Consider the following 13,366-nt stretch of genomic DNA (forward strand, 5'->3'; position numbering starts at 1 on the left):
CACTCCAGAAAGACTTTCTTTTTTAGTAGTAGCAAGGGATCTCTCTGGTGACCCCAAATGACGTCCCCTGTTAGCACTTAAGTGCTGTTGTGTTCCATGCGTGGCAGTTTTCAACCTTCAAGTGGAGGAGAGCGGAAGGAAGGAGCAGTGTAATAGTGAAGAGTGAAACTTGGCAAAATCGCCTTTACTCTTCACTTTTACACTCTGTTTTTCCCCAAAAAATGAACACTGTCTGATGCATTCTTTGCAGTTAGTGTTTGATAACTGATTCCTATGGAATCTGCCTGCTAAACAGCAGGTGCAAATATGAGTCAGATTCCATAGGAATCCATTGGCTTTTCATGCAGGAGTAAAACCTCGTGCTCTTCTAAGACAGAGGTGGAAAGCAATGAGGAGAGGCAAACTGATCTCTGGGCCTTGTCCTATGTGCTGCAGTAACATACAAATGAGCTGAAGCACAATATGGAAACGTAAAAGCAATAGGTCTTGCTTTTATTGTGTCATATTGCATTTCCCGCATGCGAAACACGGCATCCTCTCCCTGCACACCATTTTCAAAATGACTCAGTGAGGTACACTGAGCTTAAACTCCTTTATGCCTCGGTTTTACACCTTGGTTTACCACTTTGGCCATTGAACATACCCCACACAGTGGAGTGCATTGTGCCGCACAGTCGCTCTATGTAAATCAGATTGCATGGTGGCCTGCTGAACCTAATTAGAGCTGTGGCTGTGGAATCACTCAAGCAATGGGGAACAACTGTCACCAAAATGACTGCTGTGGGGTAATGCTGTGGTGCTCCTGGGCATCTGTGCAAGGGGGGCTTTTGGAGGGAGCGATGGGATATCCCAGGTGCCTGATAAAAAGTAGCTTTTGAAGGGAGAAATTGGACCTCCTGGGAGCGTGTGCAGGGAGAGGGGTGTCTTGAGGGAGAAATGGGATATCCTGGGTGTAAGTGATTTCAATCCGGCACTTCACCTAAGTCAATGCCTAGCGTGTAATGCACAATTGAAATGCTTATTTATTTGTGTCTAAAAGTTCTTTTATTCTGAACGATGTACCACTCATATCACACCCCTCCCTTGGAACCTCTCCGGTCACACTGAATCAGGAATCAGTCTGGTTTGCAAAGTTAAAATATTTATTTATGTAGTTGCAGTATAATCACACTGGGCCTCATTCCGAGTTTGGCACAAAGGGATACCGGGTACAGGTAAGGACATTGGTGCCGGTAATCCCTTTGCGCCCTATTCTGAGGTCCCTTAGCTGGTCCCTTTCCTAATGCCTGATTTTACCAGGCGTTATGGACGGGACCCGTTAAGGGACTTCAGAGCTAATAACGGTACCGCAATTTGCGGTACCGTTATTAGCGCCTTCCCCTTGAGCCCTATGGGGGCTGAAATGGGAATGGGGAACAGCTTTTTCAATGGGGATTTACCGGTCCCGCAAAGGTTGGAATAGACCGGTAAGTCCCCATTGAACCAGGGCAGACTCGGTACTGGTATTGGAGGTAGTCATGGCGCAAATAGCGCCATGATTACCTCAAATCTCGGAATGAAGGCCACTGTGTTTAATGGGTATACAATAATCACCAATGGGGTGACGTAACAATAAGCAATCTCTTTTATCAGAAGGAGTACTAGTGAGCAAAACAATTCAGCACAGAAATAATACTTTTGTGTGTGTTCAGATCAAATAGCAGTATGGTTACTATTTCCCCCTACAAACCCCTCAACGGGCAATGTAAAGAGATAGGAGAAAGAACAGGTTTCAGGAATGCAGAATTCAAACAAAATGTCAATCCCAATTTCCCCCCAGCAAACACCAGAGAAAAACGGAATTGATTGGCAAGCTCTAAAAATGTTTTTTAAAGTTATCTAGAGAATGGAATGTGAGAAAACACTAAATATGGTTTAAATTGCTGAAATTGTTTAAATTCTTATGGGAGCCGCTTTAGATAGTTGCAGACAAACACTAGCAATGATTTGATACTAATGAGCAATGTGAAAAATTAAAACTGAGGTTGGGTGCAATCAAGAGCTGTTTTACACGCGATAGAAATTTCTTAACACACAATTTGTGGCAAACTTTTCCGCGCGCGGTAATCGCATGGATTTGGAATGCAGTGTTTGGTTCTATGGAAAGCTTGTTTGTAGCATAACAATTGAAGAAGTTATGGACGTTTTAGTGGAGGTTGTTTTTCTGAGATAGGCGCAAGAATGGGAAAACAGGGATGCGCTTTTAAAAGACAAATGGGATTTCTTATGCTAGATTAGGAATATAGAAAACGAGAATGCCACACATGAATCTCCACAGTCCTGGCCACAGACCCTTCACATGGTGGATACTCACTTTCTTTCTGGGATTCAATTTATTTATTCACAATACTAATGATTTATGGTTCTAGAAAAGAAATGAGAGAAACCTAGCACAAGAAATTGCTCTGACAATTCAAAAATACTGCTAACTCTACCGGTTCTGAATACAAGAGAGGATGGGTTTAAGACAGGGATTACTATGGACAGTACATATGGTAGTGACACAGTTCTATCTATAGATACTCACTATATGGGTTTCAAACAGAACCATCAGGGATTCTGGTCAAGGATTCTGGTTCTGGGACAGACTGCTGGGCACACCGGATTGGACTGAGTCTGCAATGGTTCTGGTCACAGCTCGGCACAGGACTGGATCGGGTCTGCAATGGTTCTCTGGTCACAGCACAGCACAACGGGATTGAATCTTTTGGTTCTGGTAATAATTCTTTTAGCAGGAAAGCAGTTACAGCACAGCCCAGCTGTTTCTTTTGTTCCCCTTAGGTTTTGTGGGATTCTGTCTGGTTCTAGAAATTCAAGGCCTAGTTGAAAATGGTTCAACTAATGGAATGGGCCTTTCTGCTTGGCAAGTTTCTGGAGTCAGGAGAAAGGAAAATAGATGTTTCTCTCGCAGGGTGCTCCGACAGCAATCTGCTAGTGGGTGAATCTGTGTGTGTTTCTAAGTCCTCAGCTGTCTCTATTTATGCTTATGATAAAGAGGGTGTGCGCTGGTTTATCCTATGCGCGCCCCCTTAGGCAATCGATTGGCTAGAGTTTCTTCTCTCCTTTGATTGGAGAAGAAAACAGGGTGTCACCATGATGATGTGGGTTTATTAGTCAGAGAATCCTCCCCTTGTCCCTTTGAACATAAAATCTACTTTTGGTACAATACATATTTACATGTGTGCAATCTTTATAACAATAACATATATAGATTACATATTTTGTGTAGCAGATACTCCTCCAAACCTCGTCGCTGTAGGATCTTGTGTCTGCTTTTGACAGAACTTTGCCCTTTTCGTCCGGAACACAATACCCAGTTTATCAGAAAATTTGTACAAATGTGCGCATTGAATATGGGCATAAGCGTATGAAGTTTTGTGCTTTTGGCATATATACATTTGGGGTAAAACCATATATTCTGCTATTACTTCCCAGAACTTCTTACAGAGTTCTGGCGTCTCTCAAAACATGCATCCAGAAATCACATTAACAATGCTGTTATTTCTATACTTTTCACAATTTTACACAGTAATTTATCAGTCTTTTTAAAATGTGCTTTTGTCCTTTGTTAAGCAGCAAATGGTGGTTTGTCTCCGCCTCATTCTTAATTCTTGCAGCTCAGAAGCAGGCTCCTCCCAGTTCCTTCAGGGAAAGGCCATTTATGACTCTTCACACTTTGCATGTCCTTTTAGCCAGAGGATGTCCATTGTCCCCTTCCCCTGCAGCCCCAAATTCTCCTCCCCTAATCTAATCATCACAGAGGTGTGATTTCCTGGTGGAGTGAAGCAGTAGGGAGATGCCTGGCCTCCTTGGGGGGGAAGCTGTTGGCCTGGTTTGATTGCTTTTAGGCAATCTTAAATTCAATGTCATTCTGTTACATTTTTTTTTGGTTTAAAACAAACTTGTAATTTCAAAACACGCAGTTAGAACACTTATTCCAACTTCTAAACCATGGGATTAAACAGTTGCAACCTAGGGTACTCTCAATAACAGGTCACTTAGTTTTCAGACATTAGATTTCAGTTGTACAAGTTTAAATTCTATCAAGCAATCTACTGACAGCTGTCATACAGGCAGCCATGGGTACTGCACCCAGATTTTGACAGATTTCACAGGCAGACACGTTTTTGCTGTGAATGTTTTTGATGACAAATTCAGCTTTTCGGGACATTGTCTGTTCATAATGATTTCTTGAACTACGTGAATTGTAGCACCCAGCAAAAATATTGGATGTTTGATGGTGTTTTGTACCGGCATTCTGCAGTTTCAGCAACCAAGAAAAAGATTTAAAAGCAAGGTTTTGCATTTCTTTCGGCAAAGCACCGCTTCTCTAGCAGGGCGCTCAATTTTTACTTGTTGGGAAGCCCAGTGACATGTTTCAGGAGTGAGATCTCTGTTCCACCAATGACAACATGCATGGTAGATTTGGCAGCCATCTTTTCGTGTTGTAAAGCGCGATTTCCATAGGTTTTGGCATGCACAGGGGTTTTGCAGCCATTTTGATAATTCTGGCACCACCAGAACACAGTGATGCCACAGGGCAGAGCATCAGTGGGTTAATACATCCCACATGGGTGCCTGTGCAAGGTGGTCTCTTGGAGGCAGACATGGGATCTCCCAGGTGCCTGTTATAGAGGGGCTTTTGTAAGGGGAAATGGCACATCCTGGGAGTCTGTTCATAGGTGGCTTCTCGAAGGAGAAATGGGACATCCTGGTAGTCTATGCAAAGGTGGCTTCATGAAGGAGAAATGGGACGTGCTGGACGTCTGTGCAAGGGTGGGATCTGGGGGGGCGGAGGGGAAATGGCATTTTGGCTTTTAGAAATGGCTTTCCCTTTAAAGATCCTTGTCACATGGGAGGCTGGAGACCCTCCTACGCTTACCCATTGCCGAGTAACGAACTGTATTCCTGATATAAGAATAAGGCCTAAAGGATAAGTGGATGCATTTTGCATTGAAACCACGAATGTGCACTCCCTGCCTACAAGGGGGCACGCTACAATGCCTGGCAGATAGGAGCCACTAACGTGTGTGCGTACTGCATGGCATAACATCTGCATTTCTGTATTAAGTGCGACTTGTTTCTGGTTTGTTTTAAAACGTGCATCTTGAAATTACTGTTGCAATTGCATAACATTCCCTATTCCACTGCATATGGGGGGCTGTGGAGGAGGCTTGACAAGCCGTCGGGCTGGGAATTATGATGAGGCAACACGGGGGCACCTGTTCGAGTTGGTGGAGTCAAGGTGCAGGTCTTGTATGCCACCAAAGCGTTTGGTTCTGTTTTGTGGGGTAAACGTGTCAGGAAAGTATTGCTTGTCTCCATTTTGCGGCTGCTGTGCAACAATGCCTGTCACCATGACGCTCCTGCAGAGTATGCAGGAAGATACAGAGCGCTGCAAACCGACAGTGACAATTGCGCAATGACGCTCTGCGCTGGGGACCAACATTCTCGCAATCCTTTAAAGAGCCAATTCAAATGGTGTGCACTCGTCTTCTCCGTCCGAACGCACAATGCTTTTAGCACACTGCCAATTCTAAATCTGCCCAGAGTGGTGATGAAGCAACTCCAGGCACTATAAAGCTATGCTGGGGATCTGTCACACATCTGCTTAATCATATACCTATGTCACAACCTCTAAAACTGTCTTTATCAATAAAGCGACTACGAATGTCAAAGCATTTAAATACTGCAAATACAGTGGTTGTTCAAAGATGTACTTTCTCTACTACGAAAATATTCAACCACATCAACCCTCGACTCATCACCAACTGGGTTCAGTGTTTTCATAACACTTAACTGTGCTGATTTATGTCTTCGATTGAATCTGATAGTGAAGGTGGCACTGTGTGAATCCTTCCCTTCGATATTTGGGTGGTTTGGCGACATTCATTAAAGTTATACGCCATCATTTTTTGCCGTTGCAAACCGTCAATTCAGTATTCGTTTTTTGTACGCAGATTGTATGCCAGAACTGCACATTTCTAGTTGGTAGTCTCAGTTGTCGACTTTTTGAAATATGTACCTTGGTCTCAGTGAATTGATTCACAAAGAGACAGTGGGCCTCATTACAACCCTGGCGTTAAGGGGTTAACGGCGCCGTAAAAGGCTGCGTCGCCGTTAAACCCTTAATGCCCGATTCACACTTTAACGCCTGCTTTTTGCAGGCGTTAAAGTCCAACCCGCTAAGGGACCTTGGTGCTAATTACGGCACCGTAATTTACGGTGCCGTAATTAGCGCCTTCGCCATTCCCATTGAGCCCTATGGGCCAAAAATGGGAATGGGCCATGGTGAATGGGGATTTACCGCCCCGCCAACCTTGGAATGGGCCGGTAAATCCGCCATCCACCATCCACCATGGCAGAATCCGGCATGGACCATGGTGCTAATAGCACCATGGTCCAACGCCAGGGTTGTAATGAGGCCCAGTAGGGCGTTCAGTTGAATGTCTACAAAGCAACCTATTAATTTACTAACCAATTTGTTTGGGCATTAATTATTCTGACCGAAAACTAGACAGATGAAATGTTTATTTTTGTGCACTGTACACATGTCATGCTGTCGGTCCGATTCATAACTTGATACAGTGAACTTGCTAAAGAGCACGATTCACTGTGCCAAATCAGCAGCCCTGTCTCTATCAGTATTCTCAAGTGGGCCTGGGCATCCTCATAGTGCACGACAGTGCACCTTCAGGATTGCGCCTGTTATAATTATAACGGGCGCAATCCTGAAATCTCTGGAGCATTTTTGTAAAATAACGACATATTCGTTATTTTACAAAAATGTTGCCTAGAACACAGGTGTATATGAACACTTTCCTATACACCGAAGTAAGCAGCTTCAACGTTGAATCTGCTTACTTTGGTGTATAGGAAAGTGTTCATATACAACCGTGTAAATGAAAGTGTTCATTCATTGCAGACTACAACGTTGAAGCTGCTTGCTTTGGTGTATATGAATACTTTCATATACACCAAACAAGGCTTCTTGTGACACAAGAATACCCTTCTAAAAAGCCAGGTAACGAATGTGGCGGTTGCTAGGTTGGTTTCCAGCCCATTTTAGCAACCGCCACATGCATTCCGAAAGTGGTGCATTCCTGCCGACTTTGGAAGAATACCCCACCTTCAGAATAGGTCTTAAGTACCGAAAAGGTTGTTAACCCTTTTAACAACCTCTTCCGTACTTAAGACCAGATTGAGAATCGGGCCCTCAATGGCAATCATGACTTGTTAGAACATTATTCAAAGTAAAACCAGCAGTAAGGAAGTGGGTTTTGCTGTTGCTGCTTAGGCGTCTATGCAATATGAATGACACATGTTTCATTCCATGCACGTCCATTAATCTTTTCATTAGTCTGAGGTTGGTAAACTGAGTGCCCTTCAGTGGACAGGATCAAGGCTACAGGTACTAAGAGCTCTTTCTGGATGGTAACAATTTTAGAGAAGGGTGTGGCTTGTAAAATATGCTGAATAGGTAGAATAGCTTGCGAGACGGCTAGTTGTTAATGACTGACAATATGTTCCAGACAAATTGCACACATTGAGTTGAAGGCATCTTTGCCCCAAAGCAGCTGTAGGCAGTGGTGCTCATTTCTTAGAGCAGGGCGTGGGGGGTGTTGCGCCCCATCCATTTGGATGAGAGATGTACATGTTATGTATGTCTCTCTGGCACTGGGCAACTAGTTTGGATTGTGACTAACAGGCCAAAGCAGTAGCACAGTGCCAGGCAGGACAGTAAATGGGGCGATTTAATTGCATGGCGGACTGTACTGCCTGCCTCAAGACAGGGGTCCCTCCCCCATTTTTTGTATTTTCAATGCAGAGCCCTTTGGGTTTTGAGCATCAAGAGTAAAGCAAAGAAGATACATGTTATTATGTGGCAAGACTAGCCCACATTAGTAGCCAGCCTGGCCATGTTTTCTAAATTTGACATGGCATGTTTTATTGGGTATCAAGGGGAAAGCAAACATGATAAGTGTAATTAGGTGGCTAGACTCACCTACATTGGTGCAGCCAGTCTGGATATACATTCTTACTGCGGCATCACATTGTTTACTGGGCATCAAGGGTAAAGCAAACATGATGAGTGTTATTAGGTGGCTAGAATGGACAACATTCACACAGGCAGTCAGGATGTACCATCTCAGTATGGCATGGCATTTTGTACTTAACATCAAGAGTAAAGCAGACATGATGCATTTTATTATGTGGCTAGAGTGGGCTACATTAGTACAGCCAGACTGGATATACTTTCTTACAATGGCATGACATTTTTACTGCAACTAAAGGGTAAAGCAAACATGATAAGAATTATTACATAGCTAGGCTGGCCTACATAGTTTGCACACAAAAATGTGCACTAACCGAAACAGCAGCTTGCGTTTCTGGCAAGTATGTATACTGGTCCTTTTGAGCCATCACGTAGCACACTTGGGCTTTACGGTTACAGAATGGATGCCAGATCCAGAGTGATGGATCGCAGCGACTGATACCGCCATACACCACAATGGTCCTAAAGATGATGACACAACTACTTGAGTGATCGAAACTGGTTGACCCTTTCCTGTTTTGATATCCTGAAATAGATAGGGATACAATATTTTATTAGCAAATCGATACTGGCTAAGGGGCTGGTATGGTAAGTTTCTCACACACAGCTTCTCAGTTGTGACTGCTAACAGTCTTTTAGTTAACAGATAGCTCCCGTTAAGCTTTGACTGTACATATTGCATCGTGGGTTAATAAAAAGGACTTTGCACCATATTGAAATTCACCTTTGGAATATCCAGAGTGTGATGAGATATTAAGACTCAATTTCCACTTGGTGTGGGCTATTGTACATGGTTTTAATTTGTATACCCTACAGAATAAATATATATATATATATTTTATAGGGACAGTTGTCTCTCTCTTTCCTTTTAGATAGGAGGCACATCAGCGTTATCCTAGGGATAGCACCCCCTGACGGGGACAGGGTGTACTTCTACCTAGGGACAGTGCTAGTGGATATGGTGATTAAATCTGACATCATAAAAAATATATATGTAGTCGTGTATGCTCCAAAATCGTTTTTGTGTGTTAAGACATGCTGTAAGTGTAATGGTGGAGTTAATACCCCGATAGTGTTTTTAGAATAGCTTAGCCGTCCCTGATCCTTTAAGTCTTCATTGTTAACAGCCAGTCTGGACATGTTTTCTTGCTTTGGCATGGCATTTTCTACTGGCAAGTCAGTTCTTATAGAGTAATACTTTCATTTATTGGCTCAGCCTGCATAGACATGTATCGGCACAGCCAGCATTCAAATGTTTTTTGTACTGGTGGTTATTGTGGGCAGAGGCATCATGAAAATCTGATGGAAAATGCTCCTGTGCAGTCTTGGTGACTTGCACCGATTGGCTATTTTCACGTTACCACACGAAACCAATTTGAAACTGTATGGCTTTGTACCCAATTATTTACAGACAGTTCCCTGTGAAATGAAGGATTTAAAAAAAAATAAGTTTATATGGCAAGAACCCCACCAAACTCACATTGTCTGGTTCGGGCTTTCTCACTACAGTCGGTCTCTTCCACATATTTAAGGCAAATAGTTACACCACTCCAATCGAAGATATCAACAGCCACCCTTGGTTATGATATGATATGATAGGTTATATGATAGGTTATTTATAACGCACTTAATACCCAAAGGTTTCTAAGCGCAGACCCGGGGATCGAAACTGTGGTGGGTGTTCTGTGTCGTTTTGCTTCCAAGGCGAGCACGTTGCCCCTGAGCTATCCTCCCGAGACAACAGTGGATTATCCACTGATGGCAGGTTGTAAGGTGGTCCTCTATTTACTGAAAATGAGCAAAGTCGTGCTTTATAGGACCCAGTTACAATACATTACATCATATTGCACTATTTTTGACATGGCATATCTGCAGTAAAGTGCATGAAAATGCAGCATATGGACACATTGAATGCGCCAGCAGGCCAGTCTCTGAAAGAGATGATTTATCCCGTAGGGCATTATTTTCAGACCATCTATGTTAGTTTCCATGAGCTCAGATCCTGCAACTCTTCAATTGGCGTTGGGAAATGTGTTATGCGGTCTCCTCCCAGTCCCAAATGGGCACATTACTGCCCCCTTAGAGCACTTGGGATTGGAACTTGAAGGGGCATTTAGGAAGTCACTGTGTTGGGCATGAGTCTCGAGAGTGGTTACCAGGTTCGGATTGTGCCATAGAATTGTCTCGGGCACAAAAGAAAAAGTGGACCACCATTGCTAATGGCTGTTCATTTCTTTTGTGACACTGTTTGAATAGGAACCAATGGGGAGTATTTTGATAACGTGTGATGAATTATATTTATTCACCAACACTGGACAAAACTACTAGGTTGCTGAGTGAATTAACTCATCAAACTTTCCCAAAATGGCCAAAAAGTGGCCCACTTTGAATCACAAAAACTGGCCCACAATAGCTTTTTACTGTTTTTGGTTTGGCCATGGGCCCATTGCACTATAGGCCAGTCCGAGCATGGTGGTAACTCATGATTTGCGTGGCCTATGGGTCCAATCAGATACAGCCAGGTAGGTAATTAAGATACTTAATTTATGGGATGTTAGCTCTGTCATATGACGTTTCCCGTTGGCTCTGATACGCCATATGTAATTTACAAGGACATCTGTCCACGGCGATCTGACAGGGATCAGAAATGAAAGAGGGGAACAGCGGCATGCTTCAATGTGCGACCTCTTTTTCTCAAGTTAATACAGAATGCCCTGTGAGTAGCCGGTGTCTGTTAACAGTAGTAAAATGTAGCCATGTGTAAAACATTACTTGTTCTTCTTCATAGTGGGGAAGCCTTTTGTACCCTCTAATATGACCTTGTGTTATTTTCCTAGTTATATAATTGCATTATCCCACTACCTGCGGCTTTTGTTTCTCTACTGCTTAGTTTGGATTCTTGAGGCCCTGACATTTCATACTTGCATGTTTTCCTTTCCGTTTGGAGTTCAGGCCTGGTATGTAGTTGCTCCCAGGGTGTTTGCCTTGCATTTGCCTTACAGGTCACTGGCTGATGCCACCCACTGTGGGCATCTAAAGACTTTCTTTTGGTTTCATTTTTTCTTCATATCCCTGAGAATGTTTGCTTGCTTTGTTGTTCTAAACAAAAGCTGTGAAAATAATTCAAAACATCCCCAGCACCAAGAAAAGCACATGCCTGGGTTGCAGCTGTGAGTGCTTGAGAAATGCAGCCAAGTCTGCAGGTTCCGATTGTGCAAGGAACTATGTTATGCAAGAGCGGGTGGGAAGCAGAGAAGAGGCGTGTTTCAACAGCCATCAGCCTACATCAAGGTATGATGGTTTAAGTTTATTTTAGGGGAATTTAAGTGAAGGGCATTTAATAGGTCTTAAAACCCCACTAAATAGAAAAAGCTGATGAGGCTTAAAGATTTGCAGAGTGACTCTGTATCAGCTATATGTAAAATTAAATACTTCCAGAGAAGATACTCTGCATACTTGTTGGTCATTCTGAAAACCGAACCATGGTTTGTTAAACGGCCGGTAAACCATTCAATTCACATTTACATATTGTTTTACATATAGCTACCAAAGAGTTTAGCGCGCATTACCAAATAAATAACTAATAAACAAACAAATAAGCATTTCTGGAGCAGAGATGTTTGTTACCCTAGGTGAATTGGAAAGGCCCGCCATCCCGCTAGCACCCTCTAGCCCATGCGTGATGTCTGCATTTCCCCTGAAGGTGCAGTTATGTTAGTAGATTTTGATCCTCTGCCAATCACTGACATATTGGCCTAACAGCACAGAGGCTTGTCTGTAACTTGGTGTATTGTGCATCTGATAAGTGGGACCACATCTTGGTGGGTAGAGAGGTAAAATGATTCTGGGGAAAGCAGGTTCTTCAGTGGAGAAGGTTTTAGGAACACAGAATGCTACAGGAACGATGTAGAATGAAGGGAGAAATGGAGTTTGTGATGAATTGCATGCATAGCGTAAGTGAAGTAAGGTCAGTGAATAATGCTGATCGAGAGACCTGTTCCCACACAATGCTCCTGGGAGATGCATGTGTCCCACGTGGCCAGCTGCTGTTACTTAGAAAGTACAGAGTTTAGTCTGTATGTGGATCCAGGTTGGGCTTGGGACATACGCTTGAAATATGGAGGTCTGTAATTTGCAATAATCCTGAAGCCTCATCACATCTTTTGGTGATGCGTATATCTTCCTCGCCCTGGGGAGCAGCGGCCAGTGGAGTGGTTAACTCACAATACCGAGAATGTGAGAATTACTGTTACAACTTCCCACCTGGTGGCACAACTTTGAAAAATAAGAGGCACAGTGCATTATCCAAGCTCGTTCTCAATAAGCTTGATATAAATATACGTGAGGCAAATAACCACATAGTGGCAGGGAAACTAATAGCTCCATAAACTCAAATTAAAGGCAGTGCTTTGTGTCATGTTCCCTAATAACTTCATATCGCATGGATTGCAACCTGATTCCAAACATTCTGACTTGAGCAGCAGCCTAACAAGCAGCACAGACGCAATTGTCTCCAGCAGTGTCAAGTCTGATCCTGTAAGAGGACAAGACCTCTAACCAAGCATCACCAGCTGCAGAAAGGATGCTTGAATTCGCCAGCACCTTGAATAGAACTGTGCGGACGGCTGGAAACAACTCCTATACCTATCTCGGAAGCTCTAATTCTCCTCATCACTAACAGCACCCGTGTCGCAAAAGAAGAATCTCATCTTTCTCAGATTATGACATCACCCTTGAAAACAATGTCCATGCAGAACAAGTCCAAAGAAAGCTCCATCCCTGATGTTGACAATATGGTCCACAACACAGGAACCGCCCCTTACAACAAATGCCCCGAAAGCACAAAGACCCTTCTTCCACAAGATAACATTGAAACTCGGGGAGGAATCTTTGTAAACTGCACCTTCGACATAAATTTGAAAGTACAATTCAGTTCCACTAAGACAGAAATAATAAATACAATGTACAGTTAGTAATATCATTTCCTTGTCCATGGAAAACATAATAAACATAGCACTTCACCAATGTGTGTTATTTTTTACCACAGCATCATGCACTTACCATTTTAGATTCACAGCTCTATGTCCTAATAGCCTTATTGATCTCTCAGGGGTCCTAAATGTGTGAGAGAATAACTCTTCCCAAGTCATGGCCCTCTGTTTCACCTTGTTCAGTATCATGGAGTGGGTCATTATCCAGCAATCATGACCCCTCTATAAGGCATAATTATAAATGGAATAAGGGAACTTTGCCTCTGAATTTAAAGCAAGA

This window comes from Ambystoma mexicanum, chromosome 10 (assembly GCF_040938575.1).
Source record: "Ambystoma mexicanum isolate Mex_15411 chromosome 10, UKY_AmexF1_1, whole genome shotgun sequence".
In the NCBI taxonomy this organism is placed as follows: domain Eukaryota; kingdom Metazoa; phylum Chordata; class Amphibia; order Caudata; family Ambystomatidae; genus Ambystoma; species Ambystoma mexicanum.